Source organism: Chinchilla lanigera, unplaced genomic scaffold (genome assembly GCF_000276665.1).
Source record: "Chinchilla lanigera isolate Chin_1 unplaced genomic scaffold, ChiLan1.0 scaffold00011, whole genome shotgun sequence".
Lineage (NCBI taxonomy): Eukaryota > Metazoa > Chordata > Mammalia > Rodentia > Chinchillidae > Chinchilla > Chinchilla lanigera.
The window spans coordinates 19,072,947-19,095,309 of NW_004955412.1; the positions used below are offsets into that span (position 1 = coordinate 19,072,947).

The window sequence follows — 22,363 nt, forward strand, 5'->3', positions numbered from 1 at the left end:
GGAAGGGAGTATGCTGGCTTCAGGGACAGGGAGAGATGGAATCATGTCGAGAAAGGGCTTCCGGGAGGCACAGAGCCCAGTCCCTCACTCTCACACTGGGTAGCAAGGCTCTGGAGGCCTTGGAAAGCCTCTGGGGCCAGTCCCTTGTCTCTCAATTGTTTTGCTTGACACCAACAGATCAGACCACCCTCTCCCTACTTTCCTTCAACAGTAAGACTCAGTGAAGTCTCAGGGATGTAAAGACCCCAGCCCTCTGCAGCACACCCATGCCAGTTTCAGTCCTGGGCGGCAGCAGCATCTGCTGCCATCGTCAGCCTGGCCTCACACCGTTCACACCCACACTACGTGACAGCCACCTACGCCAGGTGCACCAGGCCGTGCAGCTGGGGTGACGGCAAAGGCCTGTGCCCATCGTCCGTTGCTCCCCCTGCGGGCGAGGTGCCTTGGCTTCTGAGGGCCCTTTCTTAACACAAACCCATTTTCTAGGGAAAGAGATGGGCAGAGAAAGCAAGTGAGCGCCGGGCTCCAGGCTTCAGGCCTGCTCTGTCTGCCTCCCTGGTGGGGGGCGGGGTAGCTTTCTGCTGTGAGCAGCACCCCCCCAGATTGGGGGGGTGCCCACCCCCTGGGAAGCTGAGGGCCATGGCCACCTGCATTGCTCTTCCGGGAACACCACCACCACCACCACCACCACCGCAGCGCCACCCCACTTGTTTCTACCCAGCCCCAAGAGACTAAAACTGCCTGGGGGGCCAGATGAGCTCTGCAAACATGGCCACAGGGAAGGAAAAGCAGCTCCTGCCAAACAAGCTCCCCAGCACCTCCATCTTCATACATATGCACAAGGAGCCAGCAGGAGGGCCCTGCCTGCCAGCTCACCCCACTGGGAGTCTACACTCCCTCCTTGGACAGACAGCAGCTTACTTAGGAGGGCCAGCTTTTTTTTTGTTGTATTTTTTTGTTTTAACAGATTACAGACTCAGGCACCTGCTTAAGAGAGGATAGAATCAGCCAATCCATGTCCCCACCCACTCAGCAAGGCCGTTCTAGAGGTCAAGTAACACATCACACATGGAAGTTCACTGCAATCGCTAAGCCTGTAGTAAAAAATGCATCATTATGAGGTGCTCATGCCCTGCCAAGTCTCATTTTAAGTGGTTTATTCATTCAGTCCTTATAAAAGTCCCGGAAAGTGGCTGTCATTATGATCATTTCCATTGTACAGGTATGTAAACTGAGGCCAGGAAGATTCAGTCATTTGCTCAAGGTCCCAGAGCTAGAAAGTGGCAGAACTCAGATTCAGAATCAAGTGCCCTGGCGCCACCTGGTTTGGAACCACTCGGCTCTCCCGCCTCCCTGTGACTCTGTAGCCTAAAATAGTTACTTAACCTCGCTGAGCCAATTATAAAGTGGGGACAATAATATGCATCTGAGGGGCGGTAAGGATTGGGTGAGAGCGGCTTTTGAGGGACAGCTGTCTGTTTGGCCCACTTGTCCCTGCTTCTTTGACTGGCAGCTTCTACTGGAAGCCTCGTCCTCCCCCCGCCCAGCCAGTGGTCTGCAGGAGGCAGACACCCAGCCCTCCCTGGTGGCTACAAGGAATGGGTAGGAAGCGTCAGTGTCCCCCCACCTAGGTGTGCCATGTGGGAAACTAGAAAGGAAGGGACAGAGAAGCCACGCTGTGATGGGCGGGGTAGAGAGGTTTCTGGGGTGACAGCCGATAGTAGCAGGTAAGAACTGGCCAGGAGGGAGAAGCAGAGGAGGCACTGGAAGTGGTTCTGGTGTGTCAGGCCTGCCCTTCCTGCAGTTCAGCTCAGTGAGCTGATGACAGTCCCTGCCTTGCCTAAGCAAGATGGGGCTCCCTTTCTGCCACCCGCAAGCATAGATAGGGTACGCACAATGCATGGCAAACAGCAATGGTTCTCCTTTTCATAGCTACCATTCCCCAGCTCTGTCCTCAGCCTCCTCCTCCATTTTCTACCTTCTCCTGGAAAATGGGAAAGCAAAACAGAGGCAGAGGCCCAGGAAGGGGCCCCAGTTACCTCCCATCTTTTCCTTCCCTTCCTGCTCGCAGTGTCCTCTACCCACCGGGAGGCTCCGGTGTCCCACACTGACACGGGCACACGGGAGCTTCAGCCCATGGCTGACACAAGCTTCCCTGGCCACTGCCTTTCCCACCCCAAGATCCACAGGCAGCCAAGTCACCCAGGGCCACACACAGGTGACACAGTGAGAGCTTACTGGCTGGGCGAAGCAGAGGACAGTGACCCTCACCAAAACCAAAGAAAGCCCCTCAAAGAGACACACAAACAAGACAGAGAGGACATGACACACGGGGGCAAAAAAACCCAGGAGAAGCGAAACTGAAAGGGGAGATGCCCAAAGACACGAGGCTGCAGGATGGGAAGGGGCTGGCCCGGAGCCAATGCTCCCAGTAAAAACTAAGCCAGAAAAGTGGAAAGCAAAGACAGAGGAAGAAGCAAAGAGAGGTGGAGCTCGCAAAGAAGAAAGAAAATCTTCCTGCGAGTAACCACCAAACAAGCCTCCACACGGTCCCCTGGCCCACAAACCTTCAGCTGCTCCAGTGGCCTCCCCTTGGTCCCTGCCTTCCCTGGTAACAATGCTCTTCCAAACAGCAAAGAAAGGAAAACCCACCCGGGTGGAGTCTGCAGATGAAAAGCCAACCGGCAGCTGCTCTTCCCAGGAGGAAATGGCTCACCCTGATCCCCAGCTGCAGGGCCACTGCTCTGTGGGAGGCGGTGTCTTTGCTGGACAGAGGCCAGGAGCCTGCAGAGCCCTAGCCTGAAGCCCAGCCTTTGAGGTCCTCCTCCGGTATGGCTCTGGTCAGCATGCCCAATCTTCCTCCTCTGAAGAGAAGCCACTGCCACCCATGAGGGCCACCTCAGTGTGCCTAAGAGGGCTGGTCTGGGATACACAGGAGAAGCCATGAGGACTTCTGTAGAACCAGCAGGCTGTTCCTAATGTGACCCCAGTCTTCTGGCCTCCTCGGGGTCAGGGCAAGTTGCACCAGGATGGGTGTCCTTCAGCCCTGGACCTTCCAGTGTCCTTCAGCCCTGGACCTTCCAGTGTCCTTATGACTGTCAAAAGGGGAGCAACTATGTTAGCATGTTCCATACCCCACAGGGCTCCTGTTTCTTCTCATGCCAGCTGAGGTGATGGTGATCATGATGCTGATAATGATGATACTGGTGATGGTGACAGTGATAACAATATCACCAAACATTTAAAGACATCCTATTTGCCAAACAACTTCACAGGCTTTAGGTCAAAGAAACACAGCTATGTGCAATGTTGGTTATCAAAGCCATTTTGCATGTTTTAAAATGGAAGGCTCAGAGTTAAGTTATTGCTCAAGGTCCCACTGATAACAACCTACCTAGGATTGTCAGCTAATTCTGTTGATTCCAAATACTGCACATTTTCTACTACTCTTGCTGCCTCCCTGGCAAGTGTGGAAATGTACATAGACAAAGGAAAATAAAAATAGTAATCTTAAATTATTCCTGGAATGCAAGGATCGTTCAACATACAAAAATCAATCTAAACAGAGGCAAGGCAAGGGGGCATCACAACTCTTGGCCTGAAATTATATTACAAAGCTACTGTGATAAAAACAGCATGGTACTGGGAAAAAAACAGACCTGAGGATTAATGGAACTGATTGGAAGATGCAGAAACAACTCCAAACTCCATACTCAGCCACTCCATACTGAAGATGCAGAAACAACTCCAAACTCCATACTCAGCCATTTTTTCTTTGACAAAGGAGCCAAATACCTTCACTGGAAGACAGATAGCCTCTTTAATAAATGATGCTGGAAAAACTAGCTTTCCACACACCAAAGATTAAAACTACAGCCATATTTTTCACCATGCACTAAACTATAATTGAAATGGATCAAAGATCTAAATATTAAAATAGAAATACTAAATCTGCTGGAAGATAGAATAGATAGAACTCTTAAAGACATTGGTGTAGGCATAGACTATGAACAAAACCCTGATGGCACAAGAACTATCACAAAGAATCAACAAACTAGCATCTCATCTTATTAAAAAGCTTTTGCACAGCAAAAGAAACCATCAATAGAATAAAGAGACAACCCACAAAAATTGTGCCTGCTATACCTCAAAGAACTGATATCTAGAATATATAAAGAACTCAAGAAAATCAGACTCCCTCAAATTTAAAGACCCAATCCAAAAATGGACATCCAAAATGAACAGACACTTCTCAGATAAAGAAATACAAGTGGCAAATAAATATATGAAAAAATGTTCAAGATTACTGGTCATTCAAGAGATGCAAATTAAAACAACACTGAGATTCCATTTCACCCCAGATAGAATGGCTATTACCAAGAAATCAACCAATAACAAATGCTAGTGGGGCTGTAAGGGAAAGGAACGCTTCTCCACTGCTGGTAGGAGCGTAGAGTGGTACAACCACTGTGGAACTCAGTAGGGAGATTCCTCAAGAAACTAAAACTAGAGGTTCCATTCAATTCAGCTACTCCCCTTCTTGATATAGTCCTGAAAGGAGAAGCATCACACCACAGTGATACATGCACACCCACATTTATAGTGGCACAGTTTGTAATAGTCAAATCTTTGAAACAGCCCAAATGCCCATCAATTGATGAATGGATGCACCTTGAGACTGTACCCTCAAGGGTATGAAATAAATCAGACATACATGTTCAAATACATGGTTCATCCGGTGTGAGAAACCAAAAGTGTAAATAAGGACCAAAATGCATAATGAATATCGGGAACTGGGAAGAAAATGTTCACAGGAGAAGGGGAACACAGGAGCAGGGAGGGAAAAGGGAAAGAAAGGACGAGGAAAAAAGAATAGAAGTTAAAAATAGAAACAAAGCTTTTATAAACGAGGAGAAGAGAGGTTGAAGGGAGGGAAGGGGAATGGGAAAATAAGAAGCAAGATATATCATGTATAGGTACAAATTCCCTGTGGTGAATGTTATCAATGTGTATATCTAAAATGTACCAATAAAATAAAGTTTTGCCAGGCATGGTGGCACATGCCTGAGGTCCCAGCACTTGGGAGGCTGAGGCAGGAGGATCACTGTATGTTTGAGACCAGTCTGGGCTACACAGTGAGTTCAAGGCCACCCTGCACTATATATTGAGACAGTGCCTCAAAAAAAGTTTTAAAAAATCAATCTAATATACCACATTAATAAAATGTTGCAAAAACAGTTAACTATCTCAACGGGTACAGAAAAAGTACCTGCAAAATTCAATCTCCTCTCCTGATAAAGATAATAAATAAGGAATAGAAGGAAACTGCTATAACCCAGTACAAGCCCTAAGCAAAACACCACTGATGAAACATCAATACTCAGTGGTGAAGGAGTGAAAACTTTTCCTCCCTCCAACAACAGAAACAAGGCAAAGGAGCCCACCTTCACCACTGCTATTCAACACAGTATTGCAAGTTCTACCCAGGGCCATTCAACAAGAAAAATACATAAAATGCAACCAAACTGAACAAGAAGTAAAATTACCTTTGCTTAAAGATGCTATGATCGTCTACATAGCAAACTCAGAAGATTACACATATAAACACAGATTCTCAGGACAAATGAATTCAGCAAAGTAGCAGGACATGAAATCAATACATAAAGCTCAGTGTTTGTTTGGAAAAAATAAATAAACTGAAGTGGACATTAGGAAAGTAATTCCATATATCACAGAATCAAAAAGAGTGGAATACTTAGAAATTAACTAAGAAGTTGAAAACTTGTACAATGTAAACTATAAAATATTTCTTTAAAAATGAAAGAAGACATAAATGAATGGAAAGACATCCATGTCCACAGATTGAAACACAGTATTGTTCAGACATCAATAGTAAGCCAGGCATGGTCGTACATGCTGGTAGTTCCAGCCCTCTGGGAGGCTGGAGCAGGAAGATCACAAGTTCAAGCCCAGCCTACTCAACTAAGTGACCTAGCAAGACCCTGTCTCAAAAAGGTCTGGGGATGTCCTCAGTGCAAGGGCCCTGGGATGAATCCCCAGTATGACCGGAATAAAAGCCAACACTACCCCTAAATGATCTATATATTTAATACAATGCTTATCAAAATCACAATGATTTTTTTTGTATCCTAAAATTCAGATGGACTCTCAGAGACCCAAAATAGCTAAGACCATCCTGAAAATGAAGAACAAAGTTTCCATACTTCTTGATTTTAAAACTTACTACAAAGCTACAGTAATCAAAACAGCACTGTACTGACATATAGACAGAGATAAAGCCAATAGAATAGAACAGAATAGAATCCAGAAATAAACCCTCACATACAAAGTCAAATGAGTTTTTTTAATAAGGGTGACAAGACCATTTAATGGGGAAAAGACAGCTTCTTCAAGAAGTGGTTCCGGGAAAATTAGATATCCACATGTGAAAGAATATAATTGGACCCTTCCCTAGTATCATATGCCAAAATTAATTTGCAAAGGATAAACATAGAACCATAAAACACTTAGAACACTGGGAAAAAGCTTCACAATATTGAATTTAAAGATCTCTTAAATATGGCAACAAAAGCACAGTCAACAAAAGAAAAAAATAAACAACTTCATGAAAATTTACCATTTTGTGCACCAAAAGACACTATCCACAGAGTAAAATGACAACAAAAGAATGGGAAAAATACTTGAAAATTATAAACTGGGTACAGGATTACTATCCAGAATATATAGAGACCTCCTAAAACTCAACAACAGAAAACTAACCAATCTAATTAAAAAATAAGTAAAGAAATTGAAAAGATATCTCCCATAAAGAAGATATACAAATAGCTAAAAGCATGAGAAGATGTTCAGTATCACTAATAATCAGGGAGATGCAGACCAAAACTACACCTCACACCCACTGGAGTGGCTATGATGAACACACACACACACACACACACACACACACACACACACACACACACAGGCACAGCGTTGGTGAGAATATAGAAAGGTTGGACTCATGCACTACTGGTAAAAATCTATAATGGTACAGTGTCTGTAGAAAACAACATAATGGTTCCTCAAAATATTTTTAAAAATAGAATTACCATATGATTCATCAATTCTACTTCCTGGTATACAGAGACTCAAAAAAGGGTCTCAACAAGATTATCTGCAGAATCACATTCATAGTAGCATTATACACGATAGCTAATACACAACAGCAACCCAAATGTCCATCAACACAGGAATGGGTAAACAAAATATGGTACTTGCATACAGTGGCATATTATTCAGCCTTAAAAAGGAGAGAAATTCAGACATATGCAACAACAGGGATGAACTTTTAAGACATTACACTTCGTGAAATAAGCAATCACAAAACAACAAAACCACTTACATGTGGTACTTACAGTAGTCAAAATCAGAGATGGAAAGTGGAATGGTGTCTGTCAGGGACTCAGGGAAGGAGAAATGGGAAGTTACTGTTTCATGGGTACAGTTTCAGTTTTACAAGATGAAGAGACTTCTGGAGATGGATACTGCTAACGGCTGCCCAATAATATGAACGTACTTAAAACTACTGAACTATAACTTAACAAAGGTTAAGATGATACCTTTTGTTTTAAGTTAAAACGGGGGTGGGGTAATAATTGATGGAAAAAATAAAATGCTGACCCTGGACTTACAGCCAAGACAGTCTCATTTGATAAGAGTATAGGCAGGATAAAAATAACCCAAAATGCAGCCTTTCCAATACTTCGGTGCATCGTGTTTTTAAATTTCCCTTCAGATTTTCTTGCCCAACACTGTGCACTCACTGTGACTGACGGGTGGGGTGAGGCTGGGGCCCTGCAGCCTTAGGAGGAGCAGGCAGCTGTGGACTTATCAGCTGGGGCTGAGTTCCAGCTGCTCACAGTTATGCCCCATCACTCCCAGCTGAGCTTTCCCATCAAGGCAGACGCCTGTCTCCCTCCTCGGCCTCGGCCTGGAGCAGCTGCCGGGCATCCTGCTGCTTGTGCCCAGTGTATCGGTGCGTTTATGCTGGGAGCTGGACCATGTCCCAGAGCAGTTGCAGGTGATCTGGCCACTGGCACTTGGCTCCCAGGGGATGCCATCAGAACTACTCACCTAGCAGCTGGCAGACAGTGGGCTACAAAGCTGCAATACCTTGTTTCTGGCATAGCTAGAATTTTAGGGTGTGGATCTGAAATAAAGACCACCCCGACTCAAACATATATCTGCCCCACAACATTCTCCACAGAGAGATCTTAAAGGTCATTAAATCCTCTTTTTTTTTTTTTTGAAGAGAGATGCTCCCAACCCCAATCGTCATTTATATCCTAGCCTGATTTATTTAATCAGGTGGCTTTCCACACGGCTGAGCTTTGCCTGCATTTAGATGGAGGGTTTTGTGGAGAAAGGGAGGGTAATTTTGGAAAGAGGTGTGATTCTGGAAAGAACAACACCTTTATCCTTCCAGTAACCTTGACAACCCACTGTTTGCTAGGCATCTTGTTCATCATGGAGGATCGTGTCTGGGAGAGTTTACTCTCTAACTAACCACATTCACAGGCTCCCCTCTTCCTCTTTGGCCTTCTGTGGCAATGTCTCAGCCACACCAACTCCGACAGCATCCCTCTCTAGACCGGTCCTGCTTTCCCATCGCGCTTTTGGGCTGGGGCGGCAGCTGCGTGCATCTTTAACCACCTCTCATCACTCTGTCCAGGACACTGACTACTGCTTGATCAGCCTCCCTAACATGCATTCCGATCACTTCCCCCTACCACATTCAAAAGCACTACATGGTGCTTCAGTGTCCTATTTATTCTTTTCAAATCTAAACCTTTCTTTTTCAGCAGGTAAAAACTTGTAAGTCTAATCCTTTTCTGCCCTTCTAGGATTTCCGCTGATTACTTGCCGCTAAGATGCTCTACTTCGCATCTCTGCCGGGGTGTTTCTATCTTCACTATTCATTCTGATCCTTAGCCTTAGAGTGCTCCTCCGTTCCCTGTTTATCCCAGTTCTCAACCATGGCTGCACCTTAGATTATATAAAGAATTTTTTTTAAAAAAGAAGATGCTGGGGCTGGGGATTTAGCTCAGCGGCAAAGCGCCTGCCTGGCAAGTGCAAGGTCGTGAGTTCGGTTCCCGAAAAAAAACAGAAAAAAAAAAAAAGAAGATGCCTGCGAATCAACTAAATCTCATTAAATTCTAAACTCTTGGGGTGTGGACAAGCCTTCAGTAATTTTTAGAGGACCCCTAATTCTTTTTGGGGGGTAGGGGATACCAGGAATTGAGCTCAAGCCCTTGCATCTGTCAGGCAGGCGTTGTGCCACTGAGCCTCATTCCTGGCTATATCCCTAATTCTAACACCCAGCCCAGGCTGAGAAATGTTCCTGTCCAACCACCCCTGCAGCCTGGAGACTGACCCTTCGCCACAATCAGGGCACACCTGCAGCCTGTTGCATGCGCTGATTTGGTACAGCACATTCTGTCCCATGCTGTCTTTCATAAAGCTCTAACTGAAAGGCGTGTGTGCTGCCCCACGTGTAGCAAGGCCTAGGGCAGTGCGGACAGCCAGAGAGCTGGCTGACGGGCTGACTGCCTCAAGAACCAGAGAAAGCCCAGAGCCAATCACCATTGGCTGGAACTGCACTGCTTGTGGGGCATGAAAGGATGGAAACCAGTGCCTTCAACGCCAACAGTGACACACGCTGACAGTACAGACTCTTACGATGACAACGGCTCTTTGCCTCTGTGACTGTCTTTCCCCAAACCCATAACCCAGTGTAATCATGAGGAAAACATCTGACAAGTCCTAGCAGAGGGGCCTCCTACATAGACCTGCGTGTACTCCTCGGCACTGTCGCAGGGGTCAAACACAAGGAAGATCTGAGACGCTGTCACCACTGACAGAAGCCTAAGGAGACATGATGACCGAACACGATGTGGTGTTCTGTGTGGGATCTGACAACTGAAAAGGGACGTTAGGTAAGAACTACGAAATGTGAATACAGTGTCCAATTTCATTAATAAAAATGTACCACCAGTGGTTTATTATTGTAACAAACGTACCACACAGGTAAGATATGAAGAATGGGGAATTGCGCATGGGAGAATGTTAGAACTCTGTCATATCTGCTCGTTGTTTGAAAATGTGAAATCATTCTGAAAAAATCAAGTCTGTTCATAGAAAAAGATAAAAAGTTTAAGATTCAGTTAAAAACCAAAAACATTCCCCGATCTCGTCTCATTATCCCTGCATCAGCTCACCTTCCTGACACTATGTGGAGTCTGGTTGCCCTATCACGGCATCTGATGCTCGTGAAAGAGCTGAGCGTCTCCAGTTCACAGCCACAGAGCCCAGAGCCAGCTGAGGGTTTCAAAGCTGCCTTTTAAAACAAGTGCTTTGGGTCTGGACCAGAGGCCACTGATGAATCTGTGGCCTCCAGAGGAAAATGCAACCTCTTCCCTGGATCTGTATTTTAAATGCCCATTGAATCAACAATTAAATATCACTTATTCTGTTTAATAGCCTGACCTGAAATGATTGCTCCACCCCCTTACAAAATACGAGAAAGGAAGCTATTAAAAGAGACAGGACTCAAGCCTAGGAAAGCTAAAGACAGCAGAGTTTGGTGACATTCTAATAGGCCCAGGGCTCACGGTCACTGTAGACGCTTTGCCAGATTCTCTGTGCTGACGGTAAGACAGCTAGACGCCTAAGCACAGGGTATGGGGCCTTGTCCCAGAGCACCGCTGCTGGGCAGTGCCTGGGTGGTCCCTTCCATCTCCAGTCAAGGCAGGGCCCCCCCGAAGCTGGGATTCGGTCCCAACATCCTTCATTCATGGTAGAGGGGTATCCTCAAGACTCAGAGCTGTTTCTCTAGCACGCGGATCCAATCCTCCCCAGATGTCAGGCTGGCTGCCTTATTACACAGGAAGGGACTTGTTCTTCTAATGGGAGACATCTTTATCTTTAACATGGTGTAACTTCTGGGCAAAAGAAATTTGGCCAGATGAAGAACTGACTGTGAAGGGAAATAAGGCTTCTTTCTTAGGAAGGAAAACAATTCACAAATCCCAAGCCCAGTCTTGAGTTCTAGACGTCTCCCTGGAAAGACCCCAAGTTCGCCCCCTAGCAGGGCAAGGGGCCTCATTGTCACCTCACCCCCACTGCTGACTGTGACACTCTCCAGCGTCACCCCAGCCATAGACTTCTCATAACCACCCTCAGAACGCTGCACACCAAGCAGAATGCGCCACCACTCACACACAGGTCAGTGCCATGAGCTGGCCAGCGTGCGTCAGGGAGCTGGACCCAGGCCTTCCACTGACCAGCACAGGTTTTGAGGACCCTGCCCCAGGGAATCTGGGTCCAGATGCAGGGTCTAGAGAACAGGCAGTCTTGCACAGAAGCCTCAAGCAGGCTCCCCCTCCTCTGCCCGCCAAGCTGGGTGGGAGGGACCCAGTCAGCAGGGACAGGGTCACATCACCCACACACCTGCTGACAAAGGCCCATTCAGGAGAGGCCAGAAGAGCAGTCCGAGCAGCAGAAACAGAAACCCCAAGCAGCCATCGGGCCAGGGACTCAGAGGCCAGGCCAATACCATCCTGCCCACAGCCAGACCACAGCTCCAGGAGGCATGGCTGCCCGTCCACTCTCTACTGACCTCTTTGGAAGCACAGCACTGGCCTGCAGGTCTCAGCCACAGAGCACTTTGTCTATGTTCACATTATCCTCCTTGGGGAGGTGGGGGGGAGTGGCAAGATGAACCCATGGGAATTTTCTTTACTTCTAGGTGGTGGTGGTGGGGCTAGTGACCTGACACTATTTGTTTCAGGAAACACACTGTCCCTTGAACTCCCACCACATACCCTTACTCCCCAGATTCCCACAAAACTAAGGCCCACCCCTCTTCTATGTACTGCCATGGCTACTGTGTATACCCCTCTATCAAACTGTAAGTGGAGACACATTCTAGGCATCTCTGGATCCCCAGTTACTGAGCACAGGAGCTGCTCTATAAATGTTGGTGAATGAAAGAATGAATGTGTCAGCATCGCCAGCTCTTTAAGTCATAATCCAGTGAACAACCTAAGGATCTATGCAGCACACTCTGGCATTTAAGGCATGTTGAGGCATTTAGGCACCCCTCCAACCCCAGCCCCTCGCTTTCTCATTTCTGACTTCAGCCATTAAGCGTCTCCTAGACCCCAAATGGGGTTCAACTTCTTAGTTTTCAGACTGTACCAAAGGAAGTGGGCATGCCGAAGCGTGAATGGGAAGAAAGGAACATACCCATAAGGAACAGGGTGTGCGCATGAGGGGAGGCATGACAGGCATGGAGACGGCTGCAGGGTCAAGTGGACTCAACTCCTCCTGGGGGGTGAGGACTCTTCCCACACACACTTGATTCGTAAGTGCTTACTGGGCTTTCTCCATGTGCCACCAGGACTGAAGGGAGGCTTGGAGGGAAGCAGCAGGCACAGTGGGCCTAAGGAGACAGAGCTTTCAGGGCTATAGGGGGAGGAAAGCAGCATTTGTGGGGAATTAGAAAGAGCTACTCAAAAGAATTAGCACTTGGTAGGAGCCTCAAAGGATGATGTAACACCAATGATGTCATTCTAGTAAGAGTGAGATGGAGTAGCCATCATTACTATTACAGCATGCAATATCTAGAGAGTGTTGACCATGTCCTAGTCACTGTGCTAACACTTTACAGAGCTCATCCTACTCAATCTTCATGCTCATTTGATAGGCAAGGCAACAGAGACTTTGAAAAGTTGAGAAAACTAAAAAGCACCAGAACACAGCTTAGCACCCAAGTCTGTGTACAAAGGCTGCTAATCTCTGCTCCGCAGGCAGGAGCAAAAGCACATCCCAGCAGAGCCTGGGCAGAGGGCAGGAAAATGCAAGGCTTTGGAGGAGCATCTGGAGATGACGCCTAGAGAGGTGGCAGCAGCCAGATCCCAGAGAGCCTGGAGGGCAGGCACAGTGCTTGTCTTATTAACCAGCAACAGGGGGACCCCAAGAGGCTGGACATGACTAGACCTCACCTGCAGCACGGGCTAAGAGGATGTAAGCCCAGAGGCCATCACAAGAGTCAGGGCATGCGACTGAGGCTGAGTGAGGGAAGGCGTTGCAGGGATATGTGAGTACCTGCCTGCATGTCAGATGTGGGAGATTATGTGTGTGAGGAAGGGAGTGTGTGTGTAAGTGTAAGTGTGTAAGTGCTTGTGTGATGGGCCTGTCCTGGGGAGAAAGCACATCACTGGGCCCTTCTCACAGGAAGTGAGGTAAGGTAGGCAGGGGGAGGGTGGCCGAGGACAAATCAATTGACCCTCCAGAGCCGAACGGTTCTGCTGAGTTGGAGACTGTCATTCCACAGCTCCATTCAGTCCTGAGAAGCCCAGAGGGCCTGGTCCAGGGAAGGATCTTGGTAAACGTTTGCTAAAAGACCGAACGACTGAATTTGAGACCTTGGCCTCTGGTCTCTAAAACCAGGCCTGCTTTTGCCCTCCAACTGTGTGGGGTCATTGTCATTCTAACTCGACAGCCCCCAATCTCATCTTTGGACTTGTGTACCCAAATTCAGTATTCTGAGCTGGCCTGGAGACATTCCAATGGTTCCACCCAGGTCTAGCCTGGCCCTTAGGGTCCCCACCTCCTTCCTGGGCCTCCTCCCCTGCATGTCTTTGTGACAACAGTGTTTCTATGTGGCCTCCGAGACTCCTCCACCTTCTCCCATCTCAGAGCGAATAAGATGCTGCCAAATGGTCCCAAGTGTTTGTCTCAGCCAGCGATAGCCTGCTTCTTGTCAGGGACAGAGAGGCAGCCCAGGACACTCTCCCTGCTACCTCTCCAGCTGGCCAGAGCTTTTCCCCAGGGCACTTCCTCACCTCACCCAGCCTCAGTCTCTCACCCTGATGATGGCCTCTTAACTTGCATCCTCCCAGCCCCAGCCATTTGACCAGCTGATCCTGCGCCCGAGGCCTCGTCACATCCAGCCTCTTGGAGGCCCTCTGTTGCTGACCCAGCTGGGTCTGGTCCTCCCCAAAGGAGGCCCTTTAAAGGCTCCACCCAGCGGGGCGTGCGGGGAGGTGCTCCTGAGCCCAAGAGAAGAAATTCCATCTCTAGTCTCCACTCTTCGGACACCACCTGCCTTACTGGGTGAAGGGGAACTTTCTGGGGAGTAGCCAGAGGCCAGCCCCTTTTTTGCTCTGCTCAGCTGCAGCCCTGTATTGTGAAATAAAAAGTACAATTTGGTGCCTGGAGAGAAAAGGGATGTCAGGATTGTATAATCCACACAAATTTAGAGGAAGACATGGCTTGGAAATCAGGATTCTGAACGTCTATTGACAGATGCAGAAACAGACGTCAAAGATCTTAGAGGCTTTTGGTTGCTTGAGAGCTGTCAAGGCCGTTTTTAGATTTCACCAGAAGCCCTATCTGTAACACCGACGTAGAATGAATACAGTATTTGTGCCCTTGGGAAGCTCAGCAGCACAGGGGCAGAGCTGGGCTAGAACCAGGCTTTCTGCCCTAGGCTCTCTGCCTCCGAAGGCTGTGCTTTTAGAACTGGTTTGTTCCTCCCAGGGTTACTCTGGCAGAGTTAATGGGAGAGTTGTTGGATGGGGAGTCCCAGGGGCTGCCTGGCACTGTCTGCCATCCAGATGGTCCTTTACTAAGTCAACAGGGCTGGAGGTGGGGGTAGCATGCTCTGACGTGTGTGTGTGCGCGCGCGCGTGTTGGGGAGCGAGGTGGGCTAACTCCCTGACAGCTGTCGGGGAGTTTGCAGGGTCTAAGAAACTGCTCCTTATCCCACCTCTCTTTGCCATACTCTCCAGCATTACATTCCAAGAGAGCAGGGGACCTCACTGTGGAAGGGGCATCCCTGTCTCCAAAGGACTGATGATAGCAGAGAAAAGAACACAAGAGATGCTGGTCAGGCACTGTGGGGTCCAAAATCCTGACTAAGAAATGTGATGGCCTCAGGTACTACATGTGATCTCTGTGCCTCAGTTTCCCCACTTATGTCCTGACTGAATGCTCCCTCAAGCCTTCTTCTGGCTCTGAGATTCCGAGGTCAGGGACTGTGTCTCCCTCACAGGTGTCCCCAGCACTTAACACACCTTTAACACAGGTCACTGAATGATTGAATTAAACGTCTTCTTCAATAGTCCAAAGATCAAATGGAAGCCAGAAAGGAAACTCTTCCCTCAGAGATGTACCAGCTGATGACCATGGAAACCACAAGTCTTGGAGAGTGGCAGTGGAGGAGCCCTTTGCCAGCCTGCCTCCTCTCCTGGATGCCTGGGTCTGGCTGGAGAAGCCAAGTGGGAAGCAGGAAAACAAGACAAGGGAGAGCGACCTGAACCCTAGACAGGAATCAACCTCCCTGCTTCCACCTTCTTGGCTCTTCTTCCCTCCTCCCTGCCCTCCCTGCCCTCCTGGGGCTCTCTCACTCTGTACCTCTGCAGGGTGACAGGCCTCCCTCCCCTCCTCAAAGCCTCCTATAGTCAGGAAAATGCCCAGAGGCCTCAGGATTTCCGGAGTTGTAACATGGAGAGATTTAAATTCTGATCTCCCAGCCTCTGGAATTTGGCACCAAGGAGAGGAGGCCTGATGGTAAAGGAATCTGAAGTGTCTCTTCCTCCACCATCTCACCCAGCGTCTCCAGGGAGAAGTTAGGATTTCCCTTCTGGGCTTCCTGAGCCTCCTGTCTTCCCCTCCACACCCTTAAGCACAGAGCACAGGGGTCCGAAAGACAGGAAACTCCCCTCTCCCTTCTTCCCCTCAGCCAAACAGAGACCTATTTAGAAGTTGTGTGTGTGTGTGTGTGTGTGTGTGTGTGTGTGTGCGCGCGCGTGCATGCACACGCTCACAACCCGAAGGGCATGAGCATATGTGTCAGGGAGTGATGTATGTGTTATTGTTGAGGGGTGTGAAAATACTTCCCATTAGAGTAGGATGTAAGTGAAGCTTTGTAAGTGGTGGGTCTGAGGTGTGGTATGGATGCGGTGTATTTCGTGTGTAAGTGGTATTCATGTGGTATGATACATGTGTGTGCATGGTATATACATAAAGTATGTTGTGTATGGTGAGTAGGATACATGGAGCATGTGTGTGCGAACATGTTGCCTGTGTATAACGTGTGTGTATGTGTTGGGGGTGCTTGTGATGTATAGCCTATGTGAGGGAGTGGAGTGGGTAAAGGGCCATATCATTTTGGAGTGGGAGCCAGGCATCCAGGGTCTTCTCTCCATAGAAGCCAAAGATAACCAGTATCTAGGCAACCATATTGGGGGAGGGGAGGCAATATGGAGGTGAGGAATGGGCAGGAAAAGGAGGGAGGATGAGGAGTTTCCATGGTAACCACCAGGCAGGTCACACGCCAAAGGCCAAGTTGCAAAAGAGATATACACATCCACACACACATAATATGAGGGCGGCTGAGCCCCCTGAGTGGGGGTCCTTTCATGGAGGGCCTGGGATGTCCACTGATCCATCTGCAAACCTGGGACGCCCTGCCCAACCAGGGATGAAGCCAAGGAGACAAAGGAACAAGAGACAGAGGCCATACTGGCGGGGGAGAAGCCTCCCCCGGGGTCTGGAGCTTGGCAGGGGCCTGGTCAGACCTGTTTCCAGCCAGGCTGCTCCACCACTTGTAAGAGCCAGAGCAGGCGCGGGGAAAGCCAAGCTGCTCTTCCAACTCCACAGCAAACCCCAGGGGACACAAAGGGGGAGGCTCGCCAGGACCAGCCATGGTGGGGAAAGGTGGAAATGGGAAAATCTGAGCCCCCTGGACAGAAAATAGGACTGAAGGAGAAAAAAGTGATGCAGACATTGTCATGAATCCTCGAGCGCTACCGCCCCTCTCTCTGCCCGCTACCCCTCCACACCCCAACCCTGCAAGTTCCATTTTGTGTGGCTTTTGTGTCCACGCTCACATCCAGCCACACTCCCCGTCCTCGCGTCCCTACGCCCAACTCAGGTCCACAGCATCCAAGTAACAAAGGAAAACTCCCCTGAACACGGGGTGGGCGCAGCCCTTTCCCCTTCTCCTAAAGACCCTGGCCCTAGGTTCAAGGCAGCAAGGAGAGCCCTTCCCCGCTGCCAGCATCCCCGCCGCGGCCACTGCCTGCCTCCCTCCGGGCCCTCCGTCTCCGACGCCCACCTCCTTGTTTACATCCCTAAAGCCGCCTCCCGCTGCCCGGCCGAGACCCGGGGGGAGGACCACATACACCCCATGCAACAAACAAGCCCGCGCTCCCAGCGCTCGGGACCTTCCCCACCCGAGCCCCTTCCCTCCAGGACCGAGCCAACTGAGCCCTCCCCAGCCGCTCACCTGCACAGCCGCTCCCCTCCGAGCCGATCCCAGGAGGACGCGCTGAGACCCGCGGAGCCGGGGAGTGGCGGGCTGGGGGCAGGGCGGTGGGCGCGGCCTGCGCTGCTTTCCCGCCTTCCGGGTGCGCCGAGTTGGGGTGGGCGGGGGCGCGCGGGCTGGGCTCCCGGGCGGACGCCGGCCCCTGGCTCCTGGGCAGCGGCCCCGCGCAGACGCCTCCGCCGGTGCTCGCGCCCTCGCCCACTTCTCCTCCACGCGAGCGAGCGAGCGCGCGGGAGATTTTCCCGAAGGGCGGCGGAGCTCGGAGAAGCAACAGGAGCCGCCGCCCGCCGAGAAGGCTCGCGGGCGCCAGAGCGGATTTGCAGTCAGCTGTTGCTCTACGGTTTTCCTCCGGTGAGGGTGGGAAGGGAGCCAGACAAACACAGTGACAGAGCTGGTATCTCTCCGAAATAGTAAACTCAGGGGGACAAAAAAAATAAAAGAAAATAACCCAGCATCAGACATAGCAACCCACGTTAATTGGGTGCCTTGGCTATTAAGGGGAGCACGCACCAGCGGCATGAATGGCTGTGTCGTGGTTGCCGGAGCCGGCTCTGTTTGTAGCTGTCGTTTTCCTCTAGAGCCAGATAGGGCCCTGGGGGCGGGGCCCTCACCTGAACCGAAGATTTGATGCCCAGACCCCTTTTCAAACACCCCCAAACCCTGTCCCTGCCAAGAAGCAGCACATTTTGCCTCTGCTCCCCCATCCCAGTCCCCAGGATTCAAAATTCAAGATGACAAACTTGAATTTGTACATTTACATCTTAGAGCCTGGAAGCTCTGACCTCTGGAGTCTCTGATTTCCTCACACGGGAAAATGGTAATGACCCCATGGAAGGCTTGGCTCACGGAATGCTATAAACAGATTCTATCCCTGGGAACAGAGTCTGTAGGCAGAGGCTGAGGCTGGGCACTGGCAGAAACCGCAGAAACGCAAAGGCTACCCACCAGGCTGGTACCCCGGAAGCTCTGCTATGGGGTAGGCGACTAAGCCCCAGCTAAGGTGTGTGCTGCGGGTGGAGGGTGGCTGCTGAGCGGTACTGTGATTGTCCAAGTCCGGGCGGGGCCACCAGGACTTCCCAGCAAGCCCCAGTCCCTTCCAGCAGAGACCCAGCCCTGCCTCTAACACCCTCAGCCTTGGGCCTATGTTCTCATTTGTGAAATAAAGAGGTCCCTTCCAGCTCTGGCTCATGGTGATTGACTTATCTTAATAAATAGTCCGGTCTCAAAACCCCAAGGCAGGAAACATACATGAATTCAAGATAGCTTTGGAGCCAACAGGGAAACTGTAAATGGCTACTGAGAAATTCATGGCTCCCTCAGGGATGTTCTGGGGAGGACAGCTTGACCCCTGAGCACAGACCTTGGGCTGAATGGTCACTGCTCTGGCTTAGACTCAGATTCACTTGAGTCCCTGTGACTTCAAAAGCTCTTTTACCAAAGTCTGGCTCAAATCTTGCTAATCCATGTGATTTCAGACAGACTAATGCTTCTGTTCCTGACTTTTCTATAAGCTGAGGACTTTGTTACAATTGTCCATTCCCTTTTTTATCTGCTTGAAGTGGGAAAGACGAAACCACACCATTTTTTTAAGCCCATGTCCTTGGGCAAGTAGAGTCATCCCTCCAGTTGTCCTTGAATCCTGCCTTTATTCACCTCACTGTTGCTTTTTGGTACAGCTGCTGGCAAGGACACACCAAGCAGAGGTTTTGCAAGCCTGTTTGGGGAAGGAAAGGCCAATGGGTCAGAACACCAGAGCGGAGCCACCTGTTGGCTCAGGCCCTTTGCTGGCAGAGAATTCCAGAATGTTCAGCCAAGCTACTTCCCAGGTGCTCCTCCTAACCCTGCTGACAGCCAGGCTGCAGAGGCAGCAGGAGCTAAGTCTGCATGAGGGATCGCTGTGGCTTGGCTTCAAATAGTGTTGCTTACTGTTCCATCCAGGTGTCCTGCTGGAGGAATTCAGGATGTTACAGCTACAAGGCAACACACTGACTTATTCTAGGAGTTACAGCTCTCTTCCGGGGAAAAAAAGAGACACATTCATCACCTTGGGCATGAGTTAAAAGAAGTCACCAACTGCTCCATCCTTTAACACATTTATGGATGGGAGGAATTAATCATTACTCTACCCTGGGTCAAGCTATGAGGATACAATAGGGGGGAACAGGATGTGGTCCCTTCTGGCCAATGGGCAAAATAGATATTTATCAAATAACCCCATGAATAAGTGGGCAATTAAAACATAGCTCAGAGCCCTGAGGATGTAGCATTTGAAAAGCAAGCCAAGGGATCAGGAGTGGTAAGGGACTGAGGGGAAAGAGCTAAGTGTTAGGGTGCTAGACAGGAGGGAGAAATGCTTCTGATATGAGAAGAGAATAACCTGTGCAAAGGTCCTGAGGCAAAAAGAGTTGACTGTGAAATTTCCCCCCAGTGTGGTCCTCAAGCAGAGGAGACAGGCTGGAGAAGAAAGCAGATCCACCAGGCCAGACAGTTCCTGGATGATTCCAGCTTTTATTCTTTATGCAATGGGAAACCATTGAGAGCACCAAGAAAAACTTGCAAGCAAGAACTGGGGAGGGGCTGACTCAGCATGTTCCTGGAGGACCCCGTGGTCAGGGTTCAAAGTGCTGTGGAGAGAGCACCACTAACATAAAGCTAAACAATGAGTTCTCAGTCCCACCTGAAGAACCTACTTCTCCAGAAGCCCAAGGAGCAGAAAAAGCTGGGCCAAAGGAGCACAGCTGTGGTGAAAATAGGGTAAGACAGTGCAGAAAGCACTCCTACAACTCTCTGCACCCCACCAAGACCCAAAACCGGAGCCGTGGAAGGACAGGCTTGGGCTTGAGAGGGTAGCACAGCTGTAGCATAAGGGCTGCTCCATGCTTGAACACTTGCTCTGAGCTGCGTAACTTAAAGTGAAACAACTAAACCCTCATCAGGAGAGGACTCAGCCTGGGTCCTTTGTGCTGGGGCAGAAGTAGCTCTTCCACAGTCAGTGTCTGGGTCACACAGCCTCAGACACGGAAGGGAGGACCCTCAGGGAGAGTAGAAAGGGAGCAACTAGCGATCTCAGGGGAGCCCTGGTCCCACCTAGCAGGCAGTTCTCCGAGGTAGACACAGGAAGCTATCCAGGTGCTGTTTCATCCTGAGATGCAGGCAGCAGGATCGGAGCAGATTCTGTCTACTAACTGCTACCTTGTCTCCATGCACACTGGCTTGATTGCACAAGCTTAACTGTGCCAAGGCCATGACCCTGGGACAGCAGTTTCCAGTTCCTTGGCTCACTTCCGAATGCATGCAGACCTCTCTCTTTCTCCATGACCTTTCTTTCTCAAACTCCTCCGGCCTCTCCCTCAAACAGCTGTGTTGGCCTTTTGTCCCTTTATGGAGTTCCTGGACAATGTAATCCACAAACACAGTTTTGCCACTCACTTAGGCTTGCTGACCCCTTAATGTCCAGCCTGGTCCTTTTTTCCTGGAGACCCAGACAAGTAATTCCATACTACTTATGCTAAACCCATCCCATGTGTGCTAAGGAGCCTTCTATCACGGTGACACATACCCAAGGCAAATCAACTTATAAAGAGAGCAGTTACATTGGCTCACGGTTTGGGAGGTTCCAGTCCATGAGTAGTTGGCCTTGTTGCTTTTGAGTTTGTCGGGAGGTCATACATCATGGTGAGGAGCAAGTGGCAGAACAAACCTGCTCACTTCATGGCAACTGGGAAGCAAAAGATAGACAGGAAGGAGCTGGGGTCCTACTATTCCCTTCTTGGGCGTAGCCCTGTGATCTTACGACTTTCCACCAGACCTTACCTCTTAACAGTTCCACCACCTCTCAATGGTGTCATGGCTGGGGACCAAGTCTTCAACACACGGGCCTTTGGGGAACCCTTCACGTGCTCCAAAGCATAGCCTGTGCCTCCAAGAGCTCCCCTCCTATGTCTTCCTTGACTTTGTAAATTGCATTATCCCCAACAAGTTCCTCATCCAGAAAAATGGATGCCATGCTCACACCTCTCCCAGGAGCATCTCTTTCCATGTCAAGTGCTTTTATTCTAGGTCAGGCCTTTGTGATACCAGCCTCCCAGTGCTAGCTCTGCCTCAGTCAGAACAAACTGAGTCTCCCCATGTCCACCACTGTCCACTCTTTGTCGGACTATTCCCACAACACAGCTATGGCTCCCTATTTCCTGCAAGTTTTAAAGCCCATATCCTAAACATGACATTCAGTCTTTATGATCCAACACCCAGGTACCTCTCCTGCTTCTTCTTCTAACCCACTCTATGCCCTACTTTCCCATCCATCTCCCTTGCTGCCACAATCCTTGAAAATGTTATTCCAAGGGCCATACATGATTATCTGCCTGCTTTCCTGCCCTCAGTCTTTTGCTCATATAGTTTTTTTCTTGATGCTTGAAACATCCTTTCCCTTCTATTCTACCTATAAGAATCCTATCTACCCTGCAAAGATACGTTCAAATACTACCTTACTGAAACTAAGGCCATCTCATTCTTGCTATGATTAACACCATTATGTTTCTGTAACTATAATTGCACATACCACGGTCTGAACTTTACTGTGTTCAATGACCTACATCTGCTGCCTCATGGAAAGGTACTGACTGGACCTAGCATCTTTCTCTGCTTATAGGCTCCAGCATCTTGCAGGGTGACCCATTTATAACTTCTTGAATTTAAGTGAGTTGTAGCTGTTGACTCACAGGACTTGCATGATCTCACCCTACCCAGCCTCTGCCACTGACACTGGGGAATAAAAGCAGAATTTTCTATGGGTGGGGCTATGAGCACTGGGGGCAGATGTTGTTGGTTCCCTAGTCAGATACTTTCTCTTCTGCTCCCTTTCTCTCTGAATTTTTCTGAGTGGCAATGTGTTCAGTCATCTCCCCAGACTCCTTACAACTAGGAGCGTCCATATGACTCAGTACTAGCCAAGGAGATGAGATCAGA

General features: G+C 49.3%; 1 protein-coding gene across 6 annotated transcripts in view; it reads right to left on the reverse strand.

Moving 5' to 3' along the window:
• Positions 1–17,636, reverse strand: part of Fxyd6 (FXYD domain containing ion transport regulator 6) — a 36,956-nt gene extending 19,320 nt beyond the window's left edge. The window contains exon 1 of one of the 6 annotated variants that reach the window (XM_013511225.1): positions 17,357–17,636. The gene's annotated coding sequence lies outside the window, so the exon portion shown is untranslated. The other 5 variants (XM_013511221.1, XM_013511223.1, XM_005378221.2 and 2 more) reach the window with 5 other exon arrangements.
• Between the last annotated feature and the right edge of the window lie 4,727 nt (positions 17,637–22,363).